Source organism: Aptenodytes patagonicus, chromosome Z (assembly GCF_965638725.1).
Source record: "Aptenodytes patagonicus chromosome Z, bAptPat1.pri.cur, whole genome shotgun sequence".
Classification (NCBI taxonomy): domain Eukaryota; kingdom Metazoa; phylum Chordata; class Aves; order Sphenisciformes; family Spheniscidae; genus Aptenodytes; species Aptenodytes patagonicus.
The window spans coordinates 85236283-85261226 of record NC_134982.1 but is presented as its reverse complement, the minus strand read 5'-3'; the positions used below and the strand labels follow the sequence as shown (position 1 = coordinate 85261226).

General features: G+C 46.2%; 1 long non-coding RNA gene across 4 annotated transcripts in view; it reads left to right on the top strand.

Annotated features, from left to right (window-relative positions):
- The window catches only part of LOC143172371 (uncharacterized), a 126402-nt gene that overhangs the window by 8451 nt on the left and 93007 nt on the right, over nt 1-24944 (top strand). For 3 of the 4 annotated variants that reach the window (XR_012997337.1, XR_012997339.1, XR_012997340.1), the window contains exons 1-2: nt 325-1341; nt 3214-3264. This is a non-coding gene — a long non-coding RNA (uncharacterized LOC143172371). Of the gene's footprint in view, nt 1-324; nt 1342-3213; nt 3265-24944 lie in introns of those variants that run through there. The other variant, XR_012997338.1, reaches the window with a different exon arrangement.

Here is a 24944-nt window from a genome sequence, read left to right as displayed (position 1 = left end):
CTTGACACCTGCCCACGCGGGGCCGGGGCGTCGTGTAAAGCCGTCCCAGAGTGGGGGGCCAGCACGACACACACACACACACACCCCCGCCACCCCACCCCCGGGCAGGGGCAGGGGAGAGCCGTCCTGCCGCCCCCTCGCCGTGCACCACCTCCCTCCATCCCTCCTCCATCCCTCCCTCCTCCCTCCCTCCCTCCCTCCCCGCACACCTCCCGCTCCGGCGCACACCCAAACTTCTCCCAGCCCGCCCCCCCCCCCCCCCCCCCCCCGCTCCCCCCCCCGCCTCCCGCGCCCTAAAACCCGGCCGGGGCTTTGACGGGCGTTTTCACGCTGTTTCCAAACCCGGAGCGATGGAGAGGGGAAAGAAGGAACCGGCAGCGCTTTAGGACACCCTCCTTTCAGCGGCGAGAGGTCACGCTACAAGTTTGCATGACAGCAGGGATGGGAAGAGAGTCTCTTTTCTTAGCAGCATGATTTTCTTCTAATTTTTTTTTTTCCTTCTTTTTTTTCCTGCTGTTGGCCGGCTGGTTGGTTTGGACAAAAGTTGCAGGAAATGGCAGTGCCTCCCAAAAACAAGAATCGGAAGAAACTGTTCTTCGGAAGTTAGCTGGAGGAAAACACCTTAGAAAACTCGACCTTTTGCTGCATTTTTTTTTTTTTTTTTAAGTTTCCAGAGAAATGTGCGCTTTCCTTCTTCTCTAGGAAAAGGTAGCCATTGCTCTTCTTTAGACTAGACATTTCCAATTTGTTCCGTCTGTCAGAATGGGACTATGAGAGGTTTTGGTGCAAATTCATTATCTCTGGCAACGCATAACGTATAGTAGGAACTGAAAAAGACCGTGGCAATGGATGAACAATAGGGCTTCAGTTCATCAGCAACAAAAGCGTTGGGGAAATTGGTTGAATTTCAGAGCACGTCCTCCTCAGCAGAGAGGGCTGGACTAGACCTTGGCCAACCCCCCCCGAAAAACTTGCAGAGCCTCACATACAACACTTCACTTTCTTACTCCGGGGCGTAGGAAGCAATGTGGAAAAAAGAAAAAAAAAAAAAGAAAAGAAAAAAAAAAGCCAAACCCAAGCCAACTTTCTGCGTTTCTCTCCCGTTTTTCTGGATGGAAGATTTCTGACTCTTTTAGAGCCCTTCGCGCAAGAATGGCACCGTGGAGCTAAGCGGCACTTTTAAATAGGGATGGCGAGGGGAAAGACGTGAATTTCTGGAGACACGCAAGAGCTTTCTCTGCTCCGAGGGGGCTTGGCCGTGGGGATCTTTGTTTGCCACCGGAGGCTCAGCTCACCCCCTAGATCTGGGGTCAAATCTTTCTCTGATAAAGGCGAAGAAATGTAAGTACCGCGGGGTGGGGGGGGGGGGGTGGGGTGGGGAGGAAGGGGGGGGGCGTATGTGTGGGATAGACTGATCCTGAATTCCCTGCAAAACTGAGGGAGCTGAGCCCCGGGCAGGTCGGGGCTTCCCGGGTCCGTGTGAGCCCGGGCTGGGGCCGCCTCTCCCCGGGCAGCAGGAGCGGGTGGCCTCGGCGGGGCTCCGGCCGCTTCCACTCGCCTCCGGCGAGTGAAATTTGATTAACAAGGCAGGGTTTACGACTTGACACGGCCGCTTACGCCGGTTAGCCGATTTTGCGCGTCTGATGCTTAACCTGTTGGTCGTGGGGCGTAGTTAGGTGCGGGAACTGTTAATTATCCAGCAGACTGCCGGCGAAAGCAGAGATGAGGCTTTTCAGGGAGCTTTTTGGCAATGCCTGGGCGCCCTCGGAAGGTGTGCAGGCGTAGGAACAAACACTCACAGGGCCGGAGTATAGGAGCTAACTCCTGTGGCCTGTACATATTCGAGCTTAAAAAAAAAAAAAAAGGGGGGGGGGGGGGGAAGGAAAAAAATAAAGAAAGGGAAAAAAAGAAGAAAGAGAGAAGCCGAAGGCGTATCTTGCAGCCGGCCGGGGTGCAAGGGACTGCCCGCTGCAGTTAGTCCATCCACTGCCTCCGCACGTAGTGGGTCGCTTGGAGCAAGCAGCCATCACTTCCCGGGTTATCCAGAATGCAGCCCGGCCAGAACACGCACCCCTCCGCGCGTGGGGTGGCTGATAAACGCGTGATGCTCCTGCCACTCTTCCCCCCCTCCCCCCCAAACTCCCCCCGGCCTGAGGCGGCGGGGGTCAGCGGCGCACGGTGCGCCGGGCCCGGCTGGGCGCGGCTCAGCAAGGCTCAGGAGCGTACCTTTGGGGGGGTCGGGGAGGGGACGGCTGCGCCGGAGCCCGGGGAGGGCCGATGAAGCGCGGCACGGCCGCCGACCCCGTCCCCGGGTGTCACTGGGGCGGGGGACTCGTCCAAGGGTGACCCGCTGCGTCCCTCCATCCCTCCCACCGAAAAAGTAGCATCCCTCCGCAACTCCGGTCCACCCGGGATCCGCGAAACGGGTGACACCGCTTCACCCCAGAAGGGAAGAAGCCGGTTGCTCCCCGGGAAACAATAATAATAACAACAATAATAATAATAAACAACGCGCTGCTTTAGCTGAGGCTGATGTAATCGGTATGATGCAAGGAAAGCGAGTAGCTTACGTTGTGTTTATTTACGCCCGCGACTCCTGGTGCGCTGGCAGGGCTGTAAACAGAGAGCATGCCTTCCCGGTGATCCCGCTTTCAGGACGCCGGCGGTCTGGAAGAGCCGGGAAATCTAGCGGGGAAACGCTGGCTTAATGTGTTTTGCATGTTTTGAACTGAAGGCTAGGTGGAGCCTCCATCCTTTATTAAGCAACTGGCAGCTTATAGTATGCAAATCCTATATCTGCCTCTGCAGTTTTCGTCACTTCTGTTCAGCGGCCCCAAATACTATTCTCGAGCTTTCATTTTTCAGCACGGTTCTCCAGAAATGACGATGATGTTTCGTTTCTGTTATGATGCCATTCGTATTATTTCCTGTAAATATTGATTACCACGTTTAACCCTGCAGATGCCGGAGTACGTTGCTCATATCTGTTTCGTGTCCCATTAGATCATCTGCAGGAAATGTGGCTAGTTATTTCCCCGTTTAATCTGGAGCCAAGCTTTTTAGTGATTTATTTAGTAATCTCAAAAGTTGATACACTCAGCGCCTTCTGTACACACACAGGTTTACCCGTTCACATATATTTCGTGGACAAGACCCAAACACTGAAAGTGTTTAAATTACGATCCTTTGCTTTTTTTCCTGGCTGTTTTTCAGATTTAGACAACGCAGACAGACCACAGGGGGTGACAATTACGACAAGAAACGGTAATTTTTATTTTTTTGTTGTTTAATAAAAGTCAGACGGTACGATGTGCATTACCCACAGATACGCATACATATGTTCTTTAACAGCACGCAGTGTTTCCATGTGTAATTACTGACTGTTTGCGGGTTGTTTGGTTGTTTTTTTTTTTCCCCCCCCGAGACTTTGAATTCTTTATAGTCTGCCTTCTCTTATTTCGCGATTTGGGTTCGTATTAGATATCCCTTTGCGTACCATACGTTCGACATAACGGAAGTACAGTCTGCAGTCGCCTGTAAAATGAAATTGCGGTCGGAAAAGAAACGATGAGGCACCTTCATTAGAAGGCGAGCCAGTCAAGTGACTTACCTGGCTGGGAGGAAGGGGATGCTCTGCCGGGAAAGCTGGCCTGGGCCGTACTGGCGTGCCGTGGTTTACATCTGCGTGAATTCTACCGTGATTTAGTGCGAAAAAAGGGGATTTATGTAATGTTGCACCCTTCTCATGCACCTCACAGCAGCTTAAGGCGGGGGGGGGGGGGGGGGTCCTGTGTGTCTTCCCCGCGGAAGGTGGGGATGCTGGCATTAGGACGGGGCTCTGATTGCAATAATTAGAGAGTCCTAAGCATTCCTCTTTAAAGTCAATAGAGGCTGTTTATTCTTAAGAAATCCACGCAGGATGTTTCTTCTTTACGTCACAGCCATCTGGAGACCTATAAAAAGATTAGAAAACAAGCATGGCAATCACGTCCTAATCTACAGGCCATTAGCGGGAATTTATTAGGGAGGTAGGAGGAAAAAGTCAATGTTTAGATTCCGTATCTTCCAATATGCAGATCACTCCTACAGAGATTTTGGAATAAGTAAGCTTTATAGGATTATGCAAACTGGAAGAAAGCAGGCAGTGTTAACAGCTGCTTTTGACAATTCAGGTGATATTTTTGGCAGTAATTTCAGAACTACACATTGCTTTAACTTCCCACATGCTAGACAGCACTGCAGTCTTGGAAATGTATTTTACAACCGCTGCATACATTTTCGTGATATTCAGAATAAGCAAATGCTTTTGAGCAAGCCTTACCCCGCCGATTTCGAGGGCCTGCTGGATGTCTGAGAGTTAGAAGATGCAATCGGTAATATGGCTAATGAGCAGCTAGGTCGTAATCGTCACGCCGGCTCTTCTGACTTGCTGAGGCCCCAGTGATTAACCAACAAAATGGGCCGGGTGTATCGCAGTTGCGTCCCAAGTCAGTGTGTAAGTGAGGTGGTCGTGGGAACGGGGCTGGGCGTTTTAGAGGTACACCTCGCATCTTCGAAACGTACCAGGTCGCACTAATACGCCTCGCATTCAGCTGTGACTCCGGTGCCATGTTTTACACCCTTGCATTAACGTGGACGTGTGTGTCTGTGTTAATAGGCATTACATACGCACGTACCTGTATAAGCACAGACCTACACACACATATACACGAGGAGCACTTGAATTTTCCTGCCTCTGACTGAACGAATTTAATGCGGAAGCTCACGAGGCTGTCGTGTGCAACACATGCCTGATCACCAACACTGCTGCCCCTAGCTATTGCCAGGAAAAAGCGTCTTTCTCTCCATCTGCCAATTCAGAAAAGCTCATTAGAATTTTACGTAATATCAAAGCGATCGCGTGCCTCTGGATGCATCAGACGCCTCATTCGGTCGTCCCTGTTGTGCCTGAACAGCCTGAGAGGTAATGAAGAAGCTCAGTAGCTAATAATGCAGCGTTATAAGAATTCTGACCGGTTTGGGCCAGGCTGTGCATTTTCCACAAAGAGCACCGGCGCAATTAGCTCTTACGTCTCTCAGGTACGAAGCACTGGTGGTAAATTGCGGTGTCCCCCTATACCGGGATATCTAATACCTGTTTGGGAAAGAAATGCTCGGTTTCAAGGGCTGAGAACCTGAAAGCACAGATTGAGTGGCCTCGTTCGTAGAGCTGCTGCTGAATTCGGGATTTGGCAGATTAGCCCCCTGTACGCGTTACTTCTTGGTGGCGGTATTAATTTTGGGCCTTGTCTGACAAACGAGACTGCTTCCCCATTTTCATGCTTTCGTAATATCAACACGATGAAAACGGACTGGCCGATGCAGCTGTCATTTCGCAGTGTAACCACATACACCTACACAGATATTTTGACACAGGCACGCACACGCACACGTACCTGGACCGACACACGCACGTGTGGTTCCCCCGTGTACACACAAGCACGCATACGCTTTATCGCGTAAGCGGGGGATGCAGCCAACACAGAGCAACCACAACTTCAGTTTAACTCCATGCATTTAAAAATCGCCCCTTAAAAATAGCAGCGTATGCAGACACAGGTTAATTTACAAACAAACGTATTTCAATGCAGTGTGGCACATGGACTACGACCGTGCGGGGACACGGGGCATGATACGTTGCGTTTTATTTTGCGCCTTAAAAGAACAGTAGCAGCACGAATTTTAAGCCATGATTCCTTTAGGAGTGCGGAGCAGACCACATTCCGCCTGTGCTGAATTTTTCAGTGTGCATCCTATACCGACTGCAGCATGCACGAGCTGTTGGAGTGCTTTTATTAATTTCAACAGTAAATATGGTAGGTCTCAGCGAGAAGATTCATTGTACCACGTATACTCGAGAGACCTTTAATGTTTGCACTTTAGACTTCGAAAAATTCTATACAAATTATGCTGTTAAATAATTCAAAGTGTAATGTTCTTTTTGGGGGGTGGGGGAGGGGGAACTGGGAGACTCAAATCCTAAAACTGTACGTAACGCATTCTAACAGTTTAGGAAGACTTGCCTCCATCGGTTCCTCAGTAACGCCAGCGTGCATTTCTTCGCTCTAAGTAGGAGGTTAATAAAAATAAACGATAAATCAGCGTTTTTATTAAGGCATTTCGCCAGATGATCTATAGCCTTAGATAAATATTGCTGCAATGTTCACCTGTGTTGCATCCTAACGCAGACACACACACACACACACACACACACAGAGGCTGGGAGAGAGGGAGGGATGGAGGGAGGGATGGAGGGAGGGGGGAGAGGGGGTATAGATGCTATAAAATACACTGAGCCTGCTGCTCGCAGCTTTCCTAACAGACACGCGGAGGAAAACGCCTTGCACAACCGTCCCGGTGTAAATACCTGCAAATCACTTATAGGCGCGAAACACCACCGAGATGCGGAGCCACCGGAAAAAAAAAAAAAACCAAACCAAACCCAAACCCAACCCAACCCCAAAACCCCCCAAACAAACAAACAAACAAACCAACCAAAAACCCAACCAAAACACACGACACAGCGGAGCAAACTGTCAGTGTAATTACACATCGACTCACTGCGTAGCGCAGACCCGGTCCCCGGCCTCGGAAAGCAAGGCCCCGCTCCGAGCCGCCGCGAAGTGCCTCGCATCTCTCTGCACAAGCGGAGGCTGCCAGAAGAGAAATGCAGGCAAAGGCGCTCCCCGGCTCCGAAAACGCTTTTAGCTGTCCTTAGAGAGAGCTTTCTTCCAGCCTGTGGATATTAGAGCGGTCTGCGCTGGCGAGGAGGAAGGTAAAGGCGGCGGGCGGATTTCCCTGCAGTCGGGAGCGGCGGAGGAGGCGATGCTGGAGGCGAGACCGGGCTCGGTCCCGCCGGCCGGGGCCGGTCGCTGGTCACTCATGCATATCAATAGCCGTGTGTACTTGAGCTTTCTCATGACATCATCATTACCTTGGTCTCCCGCGGTCCAGGACCTCTGACCTTGCCGGGCTGGTCCACATTTTGGCACTGAAAGCCCTCCAATGATGGCCCTTTTCTCCTTCTTTCAGACCGGGGGCAGCAGCAAGCCGGCAAGACCGCATCTTCTTCTCCCCAGCCCTAGGAGCCCCGAGAAAGCGAGGATCTTCCCCCCTAAAACACACGCGCACGCGAGATATTGGCAATCAAGCTGCCACCATTTGGTAAAAACCTCTGTGCCGTGCATAATCTAACGGGATCAGGAGCCGCATCCTCGAATCATCTTGTCACTTTCTACTGAAATGGGATTTTTTTTCTTCTTCTCGTTTCCCCCCCCCCTTTTTTTTTTTTCCTTCTTCCTCCTTACACTGCGCTGGAAATTGCCGATGGCTTTACATCTTTATAGAGGCTAAAGAGTCTTTCGTGAGGACGAAGCGATTTACAATGCAAATAGAGGCCTGTGAAAGGATGGATGCTTCTCACTCTTAACGCAGCTTGACGCACCTTAATAGCTGGTTTTATTTTCTGGTATTAACAGACGAATTGTTGGCTACCGCTGCCGGAAATTATTGGCTGAAAGGAAAAGTTCGGAATAAACTTTGAAGGCAACAGATCTCTTTTGGATGTTATTAGCTGCACATACACACAGACACACAAACCAGGTCACAATTGCATGAAAGGATGAATATTTTAAAGCAGCGCTAGTACTCTTGGAGGAAACAACACGCCTGTTTGACAGAAAGAATCTGGATTCTAGCAAGGAAAAACAAAAACAAAGCAAAACAAACAAAAAAGCTTTGAGGGAAGCGAGTTGTTATCTTTGGTTATCTAGCTGTATGAGTGTTTTGGTCTTCATAAAGCTAGATAACCGAAAGTAAAAACTCCTTCAAGATCATCGTACAGCGTGTGAAAATGAAAGACTACTGCGAGAGACAGTAAAACCCGAGAAAGGTCAGGAACGCTTATCGAATCTAACGTTTTTACAGCTGAAGGTGGGAGTGGAGGAAATTAAATGGCATACTTATTCCAAAATATGAAGTTGCCAGATGGCACAGACGCTGCACAGAGGAAACGGTACCGATGGTAAACAATGCATGTGCAACTATTGCTGTCGAACAAATAAACAAAGAGAAACCCACAGCAGCTAACGTTTAACTGGGCTAAGAGGATCCCCCCCCCCCCCCCCCGCCTTAGAAAGCTGTTTGGAAATGCCGAGTTTCATTTTGCAAAATGATTCATTGCGATGAAACGGCCTTAAAAATAGAGGTGGTAGCTGGTGATGATGAAGATGACGGTGGTGGCGGTGTGGACCGAACTGAGGGAAGAAAAAAACCCAACCCAAACAAACAACGAAACAACAAACAAACCCAAAACCGGCCTGCGTGCATCTGAGACAAAGCATCGGGGTTTATCTCAAACAACATGAAAGCAGGCTTTCAGAAAAAGTTTACACTGAAGCGTAGGCAAGCTTAATAATTTATATCTACTGAGAACTCGGCGGAGCTGCACAAAGATGAAGAAAAGTGACGGCCGATTTTTATTCTGCTATTCAAAACGCGAGCACAGATGCTTCTCTGTTCCGAGAGGGTTTCCTTGAGGAAGCTACTGAAGCAGAAAGACGTGATGGAGACGAGATCGCCTCCCCCCTTGTCAAAGTGTTAAAAAATGTTCTGTGTCTTACTCCGCGCCTAGCATTGGAAATGAAAGTGACATTTACTCCCAAACCCACGTGTGCGCCTCCTCTCTTTTTGTTTAAGGATGATCAGATCTATCCGGGAAACAGCTCTGGCATCCCAAACCGAAATAATTAGGACGTATATAGACCTGACAAAAAACGGGGGTGGGGCGGGGGGGGGGGGGGGGGGCGGTGTGGGGAAGCGGAGGGTCTGTCTTGCCTAATTGATTCCGTTAAACGGCGTGCAGGAGATGTGAACGGCTGGGCGCTCCCATTCCCACGCTCGGGGCAAGTGGCAACGCCGTGCCCCGGCAGCCCGTGACAGACAGCCCGGCGGGGGCCGGGGCCGGGGCCGGGGCCGGGGCCGGGGTCGGGGGGGAGCCCACCGCCGGCACCACGCCGCGCTCCCCTCCCTCGCCCCCCCGTCCCCCCCCTCCCCGCAGCGCCGGGAGCGGTGGCGTTTCCCACCCGCAGCCGTCCGCGGGCTCCCGGGCGAGGGGACGCGCCCGCGGATGCCGCCCGCTCCGCCGGGCGCAAGTTCCGCCCTTCGCCCGCGGACGGCGTGTATGTGTGTGTGTGGGGGGGGGGCGTGGGGGGCGGCTGCGGAGGCTGGGCCCGGTGGGAGAAGGGAAGAGCAGGCGTGGCGGGCTGGCCTTGCAAACATCCCCGTTTTTTTAATAAACACCCGTCCGGGTGCTATCCATCTTTATAATTACGGCAGCTTAGGCACCTCTGGCAGCCAAACCGAGCGGGATTAATTGTTAAGGGTAACACTTTCCTTTGGACTTGACCTAAACGTCTTCCCGGAGGCACACCGGCGCAGGATGCTGTATCAGAAAACCGGGCGTCTCCAAGGCAGATTAAAACAAGTTCGGAGATAAGGGAAGGGGGTCAGCGGTCTCCATCAAAGGAGGGACTAACCTTGTGCGCGCTGCTTTTTTGGTTTTAACATTTATTTGGTTTTTTTTCCCCTTTAACTTTGCAATCGGACTGCCTGTATAAAACACTGTTTTGGGGCTCACAGCGGGAGAGGAAGGGAGCAGAGAGCCAGCCAGCGGGTCCTGGCAGCAGCAGGCGTGCTGTCGATTCAAAACAAAGAATTTGGCCTCAGAAGCCCTCCCCGCAGCTGCAAAAATAATGGCACCGCAGTTTCGGTCGGAGGGTCTCTCCCGGTGGCTGCCGGCAGTGCCGGCCGGGACCCCGGCCAGGCTGTTTTGAGGTAAATCCCCGTTTTGGCTCCGCTGCACGTGCCGAAGTTTTACTGCTGTAGCGACCGGGGAGCAGACCCCCTTTATTTACATCCGAAACCGTGTTTGTGCCACCAACCTTTCACCGCAGAGTGCCCGCACGCCTCTCATTTACTGCCTGTCCAGGGGTGCTATTTACCTAGGGCCATTGTCTACTACAATTAACATTTACATGACAAAGTACGCGGTTTTCTTTCTCAAAGAGCCTCAATTAAGGCAATAAGCTGTTTTCTGGGGAAACCCATTGTTTACTTAGGCACTCAATGGGGTCAATTTACTTAAGCTGTTGCTTGCGCCTTGGTCTTTGATGTAAATTTGTGAAGGAAAACACCCGAGAAAAATACCAGTATTATAATCGCGTGTTGGCCATTGTCATATTAAGTTGTCTTGTACCTTAATAATGTTACGTGACGATCAATCAATAAAACACGTTTGGCTATTATTACCATTATTATTACTGTTACTCCTTCACTGCTTTAGGAGCAAAGTGCCTCGTTTACCACCACCCCTACCCCCCCTTTTGTCCTGCCCATCTAACTTCTGACTTGGGAAAAGAGAGCATGTGGAAATGTGGCAGCATGCCCTCCAAGTCCAGGCTTTAAGAGGCTCACGCAGCAAGTAACGGTTCCGAGGATTATCTGTTAGGTGCCGTTTCCTTAAAACTTGTGGAAAAAAAAATAATCAAACCTTATGCAGCTTTATGTAACAGGGAGGGAAAAAAAAGTGTAAATATCAGTGGGGCAGTTCTTTGAAGGCCAGTTTTAGCACTGGGAGAGACCAGATCGAGTTTATTTAGCATACCAGTGCATTGTAAAGCAGTTGGAGTGAAGTTGCAGGTTGCGTGAGTATGCATGTTAACTAGCAGGGACCCGGGCTTATTCTTTGTGAAAAGGGAGCAGCAGATTGCTGTGCAAGGCCAATGTTAAAAAGGCAGCTGAATTTAACACCATCTGGAAGAAAAGATCCCTTCACGACTTTCTCACACCGTCAGACAAAACTAGCGCCTCTTGTTCTGAGCCCTTGTCTATGCAACCATACAATACTGAGTCATTATACTTTTGCTGAGAGAAAATTTGAGAACACAATATGGGTAACCAGTGAATGACCAAGTTTCATTGTGCCCGCTTAAGTCGATTGAAATCTACGTCTAGAGCCATGAATGGCAGCATTGTTTTCCTCACCGGGGCTGTACTAAATGTCAGCACAGTGTAAAGAAAAACTTGAAGTCTGCAAATAACTTACCAGATCTCAATTATAATATTTTCCCACACTAGAACTAATATCATTGCTAGGGTCTACAATGCACGAAATACAAAAAGAAGCGGGGGAAAATGAGTTCATTTACAAGTTATTTTAGCCAGATAAAGATTTTAATTTTCTTATGGGAACTGGGGTTCAGCGCGTAGAGCCGGCTAATCGTTTTCTGAGAAGTTCAAGTTACCAAACTGCTTCTTATGTAATTAGGAAAATAAACTGCGTGAACAAGCTTCTATTCGGCAACTATTGCGGCCCTCCAGCTTGGGACTGATAAAACGTTAGTAAGTGCACTCCACAGTACACGGGTCGCTTCTTCTGAGTCTAGGGGGAGATTTCTTCTTGAGTGTTTAGCAGAAATAAGACAAACTGATAAGCAAAGCGGTGGGACATGTGTTTCTCTGGGTACTGGAGGAAACCCATCAGGCCATCTTGGTGTAGACCCAGGTACCAGAAGGAATGTTTCCAATTCTCTCAGTTTTTACTACTACTCTTTCTGCCCCCTCCACTTGGTAATGGTTTCTGTGATGAGTGCTATTCAGTTTAGTCCTCTGTTTAGCATTCATGCACAGTGCAGACTAAGAAACAGCTCAAAGACATCGCGAGGAGTTACTTGCATGGGCTTTATTGGAATGTCTGTGTTTTAAATCTAAGTGACCACGATTCTGCCCGTGTTTCATAACGCGCCATCCAGTTCCTGGCATAAAAACCGCAAAACAATGAGTAACTACCCTTGTGCTGACTAACGCACCCCTTCGCCCGCTCCACCTGCTGCCCTTCCCAGCAGGGCCATCACCTGCAGCATTGGACATTGGGGATCCTGGTGCGGGCAGGAGGCCGGCGCGGTGGCTGGGCAGGCATCGGTGCCGGAGAAATTGCCTTTTCTTGACTTTCTTGTGCAACCCCTTGTGAGTGAGGGGCAGGTGGGGCTGGTCCGGGTTCGGAGCAGAAGCAGGGCGGCACGGGCAGGTGCTTAAACCCTGCCCGTGGAGGCAGAAGGAGAAGCCAGGCCTTGGCCAGCCCCCTGCCCGCCGTACGAATCCCGGCAGCCGGGGCAGAGGGGGGGTCTGCCTTCACCCCTCCAGAAAGGACTGCTTGTATGAATGGGCGTATTCATGGGCGCATCTCCCCCTTCCCTAAAGTTGCCATTAATACGCATTAGCATAGGGTGGATTCATTATTTCTGTTTCAATTAAAATAGACGTTGTGAAATATTTCATTTTGTGGAGCAGCCAAGGGTGCGCCGTCCGTTAGGGCAGACCCCGCCCTTCCCGCGCAAATTAAGAGTTGTTTTCTGACTTCTGTCAGCTGCCTCCAGAAGTAGGGGGGTGGGCACGTAGCCGTCCCACAGAGACACGATGAAGAAAGTCCATTTAGATTTTTAAAACGTACTCCACTTCCATAGATTGCTCACCCTGGGGTGAGCACATTAATTACCCCTTCCCTCTTCCATTATTTTAATTTAGAAGAAAGAAAACGTCGGACTTTGACAATTACATTTCCTAACTAAATGGCAAGTGCACGAGGTAAAAATTAGGGCATTTTTTATGGGCCTTCCTGGGAGGGAACGGGAGAGGAGGAGAAAGGAGCCCTTTGGCTTTGCCGTTGTCCGTCAACAGTAACCTGTTCCGTTCTTCCTGAAGCTCTCACTTGTGTCTAACTATAAACGTGCATGTGTGTATGTATGCATATACATTCATAGTGTGTGGCGTAAAGCCGGTGTGGAGATTACCTGGCAGGGTCAGCATTGAGCATGGGTGAACTCGTGCCACTGGCTTCGCAGGGAGCAGGACCGAGCCTCACGCCAGGCTGCTGACCTGTAGGTTTTAGAGATGTGTGTAACACGGGGGAAAGGGAATGGGGTGTTGAGTCTGTGTCTTTAAAGCCAATGCTAAAAAAGCTCTGTTTCCCCCTAATCCCACACAACTAACGCTAAGCTATGAATGAGCCAAACCTCGCAGTGCTTGTCCTCCCAAGTGCCGCGCAGAGCCCGGGCTCACGGCTGCCCACTCCTGCTTCTGCACGATTTGGACTGGGAGCAGAAGGGGTCCATAAACAGCGATCATCGGGCTTCACGGACTGGGATCTTGTCCCTCATCCCACAGCACTAACGGGAAAAATTTACTATTTCAGCCAGGTTTGCCAAGGAGCGGGCGGACACGGGGGGCAGAAGGGAAGGCCTCCTCCTTGACACCCCCCCCCCCGGGAAAGAAACGGCCTCTGCTTTGGCCCTGCGGCGTCCACGCCCGCGGGGCATCCCCCTGGCAAACGAGGAGGCCGCGCTGGGCCTAGGGGGTCCCCCCCCGCCCCCGCCAGGCTGCACGCCCCTCCGCGGCTCCCCCAGCCGAATCCCCGCCGGGTCGAGCCCCGGCCGCGGGCCCGGAGCCGCGGGCGGCAGCAGCCGCCGAGGCCCAGACCGACCCCGCCACCTCCCGCCTCCCCGGGCCGCCGCCCCGCCGAGATGGCGGCCGCCCGCCGCGGGGGCCGCCGGGAGCCAGCCGTTGGGCCGCCGCCCGCGCGGCCCCGCCCCCGCGGAGCGGCCGCGGCGCTGATTGGTGTTTCCCGGGAGACCGGCGGCGGCACCGCCCCCGGGGCCGGGATGCGCCGGGGCGGAGCGGGGCGGGGAGCGGGTGCGGCGGGTCGGGGCTCCGCGCCTCTCCCCGCCGGTAGCCGGCCTGTGCCCCCCCCCCCCCCGCCTCCCGCCGCCCCCTGGTCATCGCCCGCCCCCTCCGGCCGCGGGGCTGCGTTGCTAACGGCGGCTGTTAGTTGTTAGCGGTTATCGGTAATTAGCGCTGCCCGCCGTTCGAGGAGCCGCCTCTCGCAGCAGCCAGCGCCCCCCCCCCCCCCCCCCCGCCCCACCAGCCCGGGTACCCCGTTGCCGAGTAATTGAGTTGTTATCGCTGCTGACCCGCCGCGCCGGTGTGCTCGTCCGCCGGGGGAGGCTCCAAAAAACCCCCAAAAAGGGGAAAAAAAAAAAACCCAAACCCTCCGGGTCTTAAGCGGTTCCTAAAGCCGGTTAATAACATCATGCATGGACATTTAAACTTGTTGTAAGTTGCAGAAAGGATTAGGGAGAAATCACGCTGCGCCGGGCTAATGATGCCGCCCCGGCCCCGGAGCGCTGCCAGGCGGAGCTCGACCCGCCCGCCGCCCCACGCCCCTCACCGCGGCGTCGCGGCGCTGCCCCGGCCGCTGCGCCCGGGCCACGGAAGAGCGCTTTGGAGGGCACTGCCGTCACCTCGTAGCCAGGGCTTCTTTATTGTTTTTTTTTTTTTTTTCCTTTTCTTTTTTCCTCCGTGCTGGACCGTCGTTTGCGCTGATTCCCTGGCAAGACGGGACAGCACCCCATCGGATGCCGTCATCCAGCGGCTGGAAAGCTGCCTGTCGGAAAAGGACCTGGGGGTGCTGGTCGACAGCCGGCTGAACATGAGCCGGCAGTGTGCCCAGGCGGCCAAGAAGGCCAAGGGCATCCTGGCCTGTATCAGAAATAGTGTGGCCAGCAGGAGCAGGGAAGTGATCGTGCCCCTGTACTCGGCCCTGGTGAGGCCGCACCTCGAATACTGTGTTCAGTTTTGGGCCCCTCACTACAAGAAGGACGTCGAGGTGCTGGAGCGTGTCCAGAGAAGGGCAACGAGGCTGGTGAGGGGTCTGGAGAACGAGTCTTATGAGGAGCGGCTGAGGGAACTGGGGTTGTTCAGCCTGGAGAAGAGGAGGCTGAGGGGAGACCTCATCGCTCTCTACAACTCCCTGAAAGGAGGTTGCAGCGAGGTGGGGGTCGGTCTCTTCTCCCAAGGAACAAGCGATAGGACGAGAGGAAACGGCCTCAAGTTGTGCCAGGGGAGGTTTAGATTGGACGTGAGGAAAAATGTCTTTCCTGAAAGAGTGGTTAAACATTGGAAGAGGCTGCCCAGGGAAGCGGTTGAGTCCCCATCCCTGGAGGTATTTAAAAGACGAGTAGATGAGGCGCTTAAGGACATGGTTTAGTGGACATGGTGGTGTTGGGTTGACGGTTGGACTCGATGATCTTAGAGGTCTTTTCCAACCTCAATGATTCTATGATTCTATTCTATGATTCTATCTCCGTGCCGGTGCTGTAAGGGCAGGCCCATTTTTGGATCCTGTTGTGAGTTTGAGTGCCTGGCTTACAAGTGCGGATGCTTCCGGCACCTTGTAACTAAAGGAGTAACGTTTTGGAAGGGACTCTGGTACCCCATCCATTTGGGATGCTGTTCATTTTTATATCTGTAACCACTTGCCTTTGAAACTTTTGTGCCTGGGCGGCACCATAAGGACACGTTTCTGAAGTGGTTTATACTAGAATGGTAAACACACACATATTTAATGGGGGAACAACTATGGGATGCACAGAGTTCAGGCAAAACTGACCTTGCCCCTCCAGGCGCCAACTTTTTCAGTTCCTTCAGCTCTTGCTGAAGTCTGCGGCATGCAACCTTGGAAAGTAACGGTGAAGGGGCATTCGCTCCTCCTGAACACTGATGGTTTAAACGTCTGTGCTGAAGCACAGCGTGTGATAAGAACACAGATCTTCTTCGTTTGCTTATTGATTTGTGGACTATTACGGCTTCGATGGTGCTGGAAGCCACGTGGTGTGTAAGTAAGGCTGTGGCAGTGAGCAGGCCCATGTGAGAAAGTACGGAAAGTGCCGGTGCATAGGAGATTGTGATAAGGAACCACCTTCTGCTTAGCCTTTTGACCTCCAGTTTGTACATCAGCGTGGGGAAAGTAGAAGCTAGGTCAAAATGAACTTCGTGAATAAATGACTATGGGAAACGGCCAGTAATTTGTCTTCTTTGGAGTCTAAGAAGAGTTTGTTGGGAAAAATTAATGTCCTGTGCTTTGGGTCAAAGCTTGGCCAGTCTATCTTCGGACTCCAACAGGACCAGCATTTTGCCCTTTGTAAAAGGACCTGTATGGTCTGAGCGGGATCATTTTAATTCCACAATAAACTCTGTGCCAATGAAAAGGAGTGTATAATTGTTTTTTAAAATCTGATTTTTTTTTTTGAGAGATGTCTTTTAAAGTAAGTTACATTTATTCTGTTAATAATGTCAGTTCTCTGAAAAGGACATTAACATAAAAAATACTCCACTCTCATTGTCATGTAGAATATTATCTTTGGGAAACAAGAGTTTGGGGTGTTATAAAATAGTATCATTATCATGAGAATAACGGTAATAGTTTAATGTAATTGGAATCTAACACACGATAACCTTGTATGAGAAAGCTGGAGTCAGTAAGAGAAAACCTGCACAGCGAGGGTGGGATCACACATATGCAATTTCTTCTCACCTGTCTAACTCAGCAGCGGTTGTGGTACATCAGAAAATGTAAAATTAGCACTCTTTTGTATAAAGTATGATTTATTGTCTTTAGCTGTTCTCTGTCACAGAAAGCAATTGCTGCTGTAGCATCTCAGAATTTGCTGTGGGTGGATAGGAAAGTATAACGTGGTGGTGGTATGGGCTGAAACAGAGCCAGAGCTAATTCTTCACTTATTTTTCTATATTAAAAAACTCTTTCAAAACAGACCATTAAAACCTCCTTCTCTATGGTTGTAATTGGTGTAAGCGTACACCACATAGCTTATTGCTCAGCTGTGTACTGAGGATTTTGTGAGGTACCAATATCTTACCAGTGGGCATAAATATATTGTTGGGAAATAGATGAATATTAATTTTATGTCTCCCTCTAAATTCCCGTGATTCTGATATGGCATAAATTGGCTTCGTATGATAGCTATGTAGATCCTCTTTTAATTTTAGAAGGCTAGACATGGACAGAATTAGCGTATGCAAACTTGCGCGTGCATTTGTGTACGTAAGTTTGAACCTGGAAAACCTATGATCTGTACCTGCATGTGAGTTCACGACGCTTCGTCGTAGCTATAAGCTCTACCTCATTTGCCTCAAAAAGATTCCGTGGGCTGAGGGAAGATCCATAGAATGACAGAGTTACCTGGAGTGAGTTACTTCTGTCACCAGTCTGTCTACACCGACAAGACAGAAAACTTCCATTTCTTCCCTGCATTGTCCTTTGCCACTGATGACCAACGGGATCGCCTAAAATAACTAGACGAAATCAAGTAACCATTTAATGACATTGTAATAAAATCAATGGTTCCTCTGGCAGTTGAAGAAGAGAGACTCCAGGATTTTATTGTAAATAATATTTAAATTTTCTTCCATTCTAGTAGGAACAATACTTTACTTCCTATAGAATGGTCTAATTCCTGTTCTGTGTTTAAAATTTGTCTTTTTCTTAAAATAAAACTGAGAAGAGAAAACAACGTTTAGCTTTCATCGTTTAAAAACGATTCATCAAATATAGCTATGTTAGATATTATAACATCTTGCACATGACTACATTGTTAAGTTAATCTAATGCCCAGAGTCATTATGCACATTCCTGGGTGTCCTTCTGATATCTGTCCAGTCCACTGGATTTTGAAGTGTGATTATGTAAATTCTTCACTGATAAATAAATTACTGTAATTGTAGTTGAAATACCACTCAAATCCTTAAGACCATTGCATCTAAATAATATATTATGCATTACTTAATTATTTATCAAGACTAATTCAAAATAACTGTAGGGCAAAGCATACATTTATTTTTAAATAGCACTTTCTTTGCACCAGGTACAAAAATGTTCCAGATGTCAAAAAGAAAAAAGAGAGAGAGAACAAAGTTTCCATCATTAAACGTAAGGTTTTTTTGTTTGGATTAATAGTATTGCAACAGTGATGCCATTCTTACTGCGATCGTGCTATCAATTCAAATATGTTTTGGCCAATATATGTAATTTCTATTAGCAGGAAGGCAAGAAGGGAACAGTTAATGTGGGTGGAAGGTGAGTGCATGTAACACTAAGAGAAGAATCGCATTTTTAACTTGCAGTGAGAAATAGCGAGGAGCTGGCGAGATTTTGGTGGCTATAGACTTAGCAGGGAGTGTTAGAGATCTATCAAGCATTGCAAAATTAAAATCATGGGCTACGTGGATTTCAAACCCAGTGTTCAGTGCTAAACGTGGAAAGTCCCAGTGAACTGCCTGGTGGTTATTAGCAGCACTAGGCTGCTTTCAGGGGGACCATTTAGCTGCACTTGCCAAGGAACTTTATTTTCAGTCTCTTGCAAATTCTAATTCTAGACTGGGTTCTAATAATCACGTAGGAATCACCACAGGCATCATAAGTTCGCAGTGTACACACAATAGTTTTTCTTCTCCCTTTTCAGAACAGACCTTTATCTGGCTGCTAATGAAATACAGGAGATTGATTGCAGAAAACCTGCAAGGGCATATTTACTGTACCATATATAGTAAGCCCCATTTGGTGCATTATCATTTAGCCATTTTATGCAAATTTAGTGAGAAAATGACTCATGTATATGATTTAATATGCATCAGCGATAACTCGTAACATCCTCATAAGAAGAAAGAAATTAAAAATTCATTAGAAAACTAGACTAGTGTCGCTACATGGTTAAAACATTATTAAAGCATATTTCAGTGTTTTGCTTACACTAGTGTTCTCATCATGGTGCCACCATTTCATGACAAAGAGCGTAGATGAGAAAACATTCAACTTAAAATGTCTGCTGGCACACATCGCTGGATTTGTATGTCACTAAACAATGAACGAGCATAGCCTTGAATACCAACTATTTAATTAGCACTTTTGCCAGCCGTGCATAGAAAATAGCTCATTTACATGCGTCATGCTTAGCGATTATTGCCATAAAAAGCTACCGATTTTTTGTCTAATGTATGTAGCATTCTAGTATGCCAACGCAAGAGAATCAAAACATATGTTATTATTGTAAAAACCTTGAAATTCAGAAATTCAATTAAAACATGTAAAGTCTTTATATTTCTCTTGGAGGTATATTTTAATTATTTAATTTAACCTTAAGTGTGCCATAAAAGGCTGGCTACAACTAATAATTAAGAACTTCAAAGGGCAACAGAAACCCTCTAACAGTCCCCAGTTTAATTAAAGGCTATTATCACAAACCCCTTGAACATACAGTTACATTTAATGACAAGTGGTGACTTGTAAATGCTGCATTTGAAAGAGACCACTCCTATTCCAAACACTGTTGATAGATGACGCTGAAACATCTAAATTCTCCCAGCGAAATACTCTATTTTGAACATAAATGGGATACATTCATGAAATTAAATATTTCTGTCACTTTGAAAGTATACAATTTTGAAGCATTTTGCTTAGAAATATTCATTAGTTTTGTTCATGCCTCTCAACATCTCCGAAACAAATAGAGTATCACTGAAGGAAAAAAGATATGCTAGTTAATGTAAATGAAAGTCAGTCATTTGAGCACATTTTGCTAATAACGTACAGTATGCAGACACGTTCCCTTGCTGTACACACAATAAACATAAGATACTATATTTAACAAAAATGCTTAATTTCTTAATTTAGTTTAAAACTTTATTTCACCCTCACCTGAGAAAAAATAAATTTCAGTGTATTTAATGGGCGTTTTCACAAGCAGCATATATTGAAGTATCTGTAGGAATGTAGGCCAAAATACCTGTCAAATCAAAGTATATTGTACAAACTATTAGTCATGTATTGGGCTCAATCCTGTAAGCTCCCTGTTTTTCGGGTAGTCGTTACTTACCTACGGTGTCTCTTAAATGAGGCAGCTCCAATAAATAAGAGCTGCTAAAACAGAGGCTTTAGGTTGGGCCTCTCATACATAAAAATAACGTTTCTCATTAATGGATATAATCTTCTGTATTTTGAGTTTTAAACTGGATTGACCTGTTCTTTCTACATTTTCATCCCTGTGGTTTTTCTTCCTCAGGTGAAGCCAAATCCTGCTGTTAACCAGCCATCAGTTACACAGAATGTTAAAGACCACAGGATATTTGAACTCTCAGGTGTAATATGATGAGTTCACCAAAAAAAGAACAAGGGAATATGCAATTTTAATGTTCTAATAATTCTAAAAATGAACAATTTTTTTCCTCCAAAATGCTTAAATAATTGCACACATTTCAGTGATTTTAAGGAAGTTTATTATCTAGTTCTATAAGTACTGAATTTATAATCTGAATGTACTTATTTACTAATAATTTGGAGACTGCAAATGACACAACTCAAGTTAGTGTATTTGGAGGTGCTATAGACACTTGTGGGAAAAGTGAAAGAATAAGACTAACCAAGACAGATTAGCAATATTGTCTGGAAATCAGAATATAAGATTTATCATGGAAAAATAAATAAGGTAATGAACACGCGGGAGAAAAAATATCTGAAACACAAATAAATATTCAGTAGGAACAGATGCTAAATAATAGGAAGAGACCTAAGAGTGAAAGTGGACAACAAATTAGTTACAAGGTTAAAATATGATTTAAAAAAAAAAAAAAAAAAGTAACAGCAATGCCTTTTATGCCGTATATTTAAAAGCATCATGTTGGGAACCCATAATTTCCACATGGCAGTATTAGACTACCTAGAATACAGCATGCCATTAAAAAAAAAACTGTAATGAGTCAAACTGACAAGATTCAGAGAAAAAAAGGGCAAAACTGTTAAAGTGACAGAATGGAGGGATTTATTCAGGAGGAAAGCTCGAGAGAAGTGACTGAGCTAACCGATAATCAAAAGCAAATGTGTGTGGGTGCTTGGATAGAGAGTAATCCCAGCTACTGAAGGCTTGCATGGTGTCAACTGGTCATTCTTTGTATGCATCCAGAGTTTTCTCTGATGTTGGCCAAAACCTGGCCAATATAACCCAAACCAGAATGCAGTATTAGAGCAGTGCTGACATGATGGTCTGTGTACCTAGGAAAGGTAAATGAGAAGAAACCGAGCACAGGAGCTGGCTGTCTGAATATCTGGAAAAATTCCTAGTGATGAGGTGGACGGTGGGATAGAGTCAAAGGAAATAACAGTGACTCCATTGCCGGAGTAATTTAAACCCGGAGTGGGGAATACTCCAGAGAACCCATTGCAGGTTACAATCCTGCATGCTTAAGAGGATTGACTAGATCAGCTCTTAGATCTTTTTTAATCTCTAAATTTTTATGACTATATAGTAATTTGATTCCAGGTGATTCTTTTGCCTAGAGTTAAATCTTCAAATAAAATGTTTTCTAAAGATAAATCTGGATAGTTCATTTGCACGCTCGTTCTGAGAAACACATGTTATAGATACCTATCGTGATAGTGTTTGCTGCCCAGCTACCACCATGGGAGTGATAGGAATACAAACGTTGGCTTGAAATATAAATTTAAAAATCAGAAATGAAAATGGTTGGTTTAAGATGCACAGCCTTATGCTGAAGATCCCAAAGGTATAATTATATCAGATATAGGCACATTCCTTCCATTTATTTGACACAGATAGATATGTACTGCCTTTGCCTTTTTTACTGTTTCCCGTAAGACAGTATCTGAATTATTCTTTTCTGTGAACAAGTGAAGTACAAATATATCATATTACATATCACTATGTTATATGTCTATAGCAACAGATCACATGTTTATAAATACAATGGTTAAAACCATATATTTTTTAAGGTCTATGTCCTACAGAATTTGCATTGTCCTTTAAAGACCCTTGCACCTTTCCATTGAAGTCGATGAGCGACGCTTGTGCTTGTGCAAGATCAAGATCTCCTTATGAATGCCCGTAGGAAGTTAAAATGATTGAATCTCCAATCATTTATAAATTATTGTCTCCGAACAGACACCGGCAGAATACCAGGCCAAGTTAATTATAGAGGCACCTGTCCTGATTTCATCCTTAAGTTTCAGTTTGAACATGACGTGAGCGTTCAGCCACCTATAAGAAGAATTGGTGTTCATTCACCAATAAGAAGAATGTAGTCCAGCCTGCCAAATTCAAGCGCTTTTACAGTGTGGCCTGAGAGCTGATTTGATGTCTCTGAGTTGTTTTGGGTGCCTTATTGGCATGCATCCCTGCTGTGCACAGGTTATAGTTACACATATATATGTATACAGAAATATGCATATATATGTAAACTATATATATGTGTTATATAGATAAACTATATAAAGAGAGAGTTTACCCCAGTGTAGAATTCCTTGGTGTCTTTGTTTGCTAATTTAGAGCGGAAAAAAGTGGACTTTCAAAAAATATTAAAAATAATAAAAATAAAAAATATGAAAGAAAAGGAAAAAATATAAACTGTCGACCCTGACTCCATTTTAACTTTATTTTACTGACAATTTCCAATAATGACTAGGCATGACAAAGTCAGTGGATCACCTCTTGCTGATAAGACCAACATTCAATAACATGCATTAGCCTTAAATCCATGTTGAGAGTAAATAGGTAGAAGAAATAGTTTGGTGCATTACTATTTTATTAGTGTTCTAAATTTTCAGTTTATAGAATGAGAACAATTTGAGGAAAAAAAAAAAAGAAAAATAAGACATGAGACAACAAAACCATGAAAAAACGTTTGGAGAACCTTTGGAAAGAATTTTTCATTTCATTGGAAGCTACTGAGGGAAGTTTGTTTGTTTTTTAAAAGCTCCATTTTCTGGCTTATATAAAGGGGAGGTTCAGGAATGCGTGCGGTCAGAGGTGTCGGCTACAAGTTGGGTGAAGCTGTGCCGCTGCGTGGGGAAACACCTGAAAGCTCAGCGGGGCAGAGAAGGAGGGAGGACGGAGGAGCATGGCTCATCGGGTTAAGGGTCTGGACATGCACCGGGGAGACCTGGGCTTAATCCTGGGTCCGGGGGCTCTGTCTGTGTTTTCTCATATGGTATTGTTTGCTCTAATACTGCCATGCCGAGTTTCATGACCCCAGCTGGATGTTGGCACGGATTAGATGCCGCAAAGGGTTGGTGCAGGTGCGGGTATAGCCTTCTTTATAGGCTCTGTGCCTCGCAACTCCTCCCCGCTCCATTTCTCCTTCTTTCTGCCTTCGCGGACCTTTTTCCATGCTTGCTGTCTTTTCCTCCTTACCAGTGCAGAGGAGGATTCTGCTGTCGGAAGTAAACGCAGAGAGCAAATACGTAGCTGCTGCTTTTGGGATGAGAGCTTTGCTCCTCGAGGGTAACTAAGTGTGGGAGAAGAGCGTGCTGCAGTGGGGGCATCAGTGCCAGAATTCAACCTTTACAAACCAGGGCATATATATTCTGATATCTATCTATCTATCTATCTATCTATCTATCTATCTATCTATCATATCCCATATTCTGACCTTTTGACTTTGGTTGTCTCCAGTGATGGTTAATAGAATTAATTCGGATTTGCCATGATTTAAAATGAGATCAGAATCGAGCACTTTTCCCCCCCCTAGTTTTGCCAGCCCTGTTTTGCCCTTTTTTTTTTTTTTCTTTTCATTGCAATGAGAACAGAAGGATTCCTCCTTCATGCATTTTCACAGTATCTCAATAAGCGATAAGCTGAAGCTGACAGGTTGAAAAGTTTGTATTCCAGAGCCAACCTAAGAAGAAGTATGGCAGGTGATGGTAGAAGTACGATTATCGAAAGATAACCACATAGCTATTATGTACATCCTGCTTCTCTGGTTGGATAACTCTCTGCCGAACAGCAGGACTGGATTTGTAGGGTGTATACTTGAAAAGAAATAACTGTGCAGTGATTAGGAAAATTAGAAACTCTTCAGCCAATCAGACTGTAAAGCATTGTAAAGCGAAGAATAAACTTTATGTAGTAATTGAGCATATCTGCACAGTAATTTACAATAAGAAATCAATTTTATTACAATTTTGCTATGAAAACTCATTCTGCTATGTATTTATGAAATTTATTTTTCATAGATGTAGTTAAAATTCTAGATGAAATTGTATTTAATATGTTGTGAATGTGGCTAGAAATGGGTTATTGCAACAAAGCTTGTAGAGTTCTGAAACTGCTGCTCTAAAATGCTAAGGTCTGAAACCTAATTAGTAAGTAAAGAGATATCTTTTCCCTTTTCTTGAGTAAATTTAACAGAATGACATGATTTTTGTTTTTGCCACATTGTCTCCCTTCAAGTTACGTATAAAATGTGTGCATAAATTAATGATGAGCCTTTCTGTACAATAAGTTTGGGGCAGATTATAGAAGAATTAGCTATAGTTAGATCAAAATTTCACAAAACAAATAAGGTTTTTTCACAAAGGCAGAAAACCTGTTGAAGGAAATAACATCAATTCTACCTTAACCAGTTATGATGTGGGAAGAATTCTGATCTCTTTTTAAATTTGTCTATGTAAGTTGATTATGATTTAAAATATTCCATAAAATGCCAATTTGAAGTAGTAACTGAATAAAATATAAAATTATGGAATATTCTAAAATAGAATAAATTGAAATATTCCAGTTTGTTGATCTTGACTTATAAACCAGGATGAAGATAAAACCATTTTCCTATCTTTATTTCTAAACACACTCCAAGTAATACAGCATCCTTATCATAACATGTAGCACGTGCGTGTGAGTGTGTGTATATGTATATGCTTATGGTTATGTATACGATGTATAGGTATATGGAGAGAGGGCACTTCACGTATCAAATCCTTCATAAATGTTTATTAATGAATCTTAAAATAAGGCACATTTGATTGTGAGGCTGACTGCTTGGATTTTTTTTTTTTTTTAAAAGCAGGGAAATCTCTCAACTGTGTAAACATTGTCTTTCACAAGCACTTGAGAGAGGACCTTACTTCACCAGAATAATAGATATATTTTTAAAAAGTTATTTTCTATATTTTAAGAAGGCCTGAGAGAATTGTTGTTGTTGGTTTTTTTTTT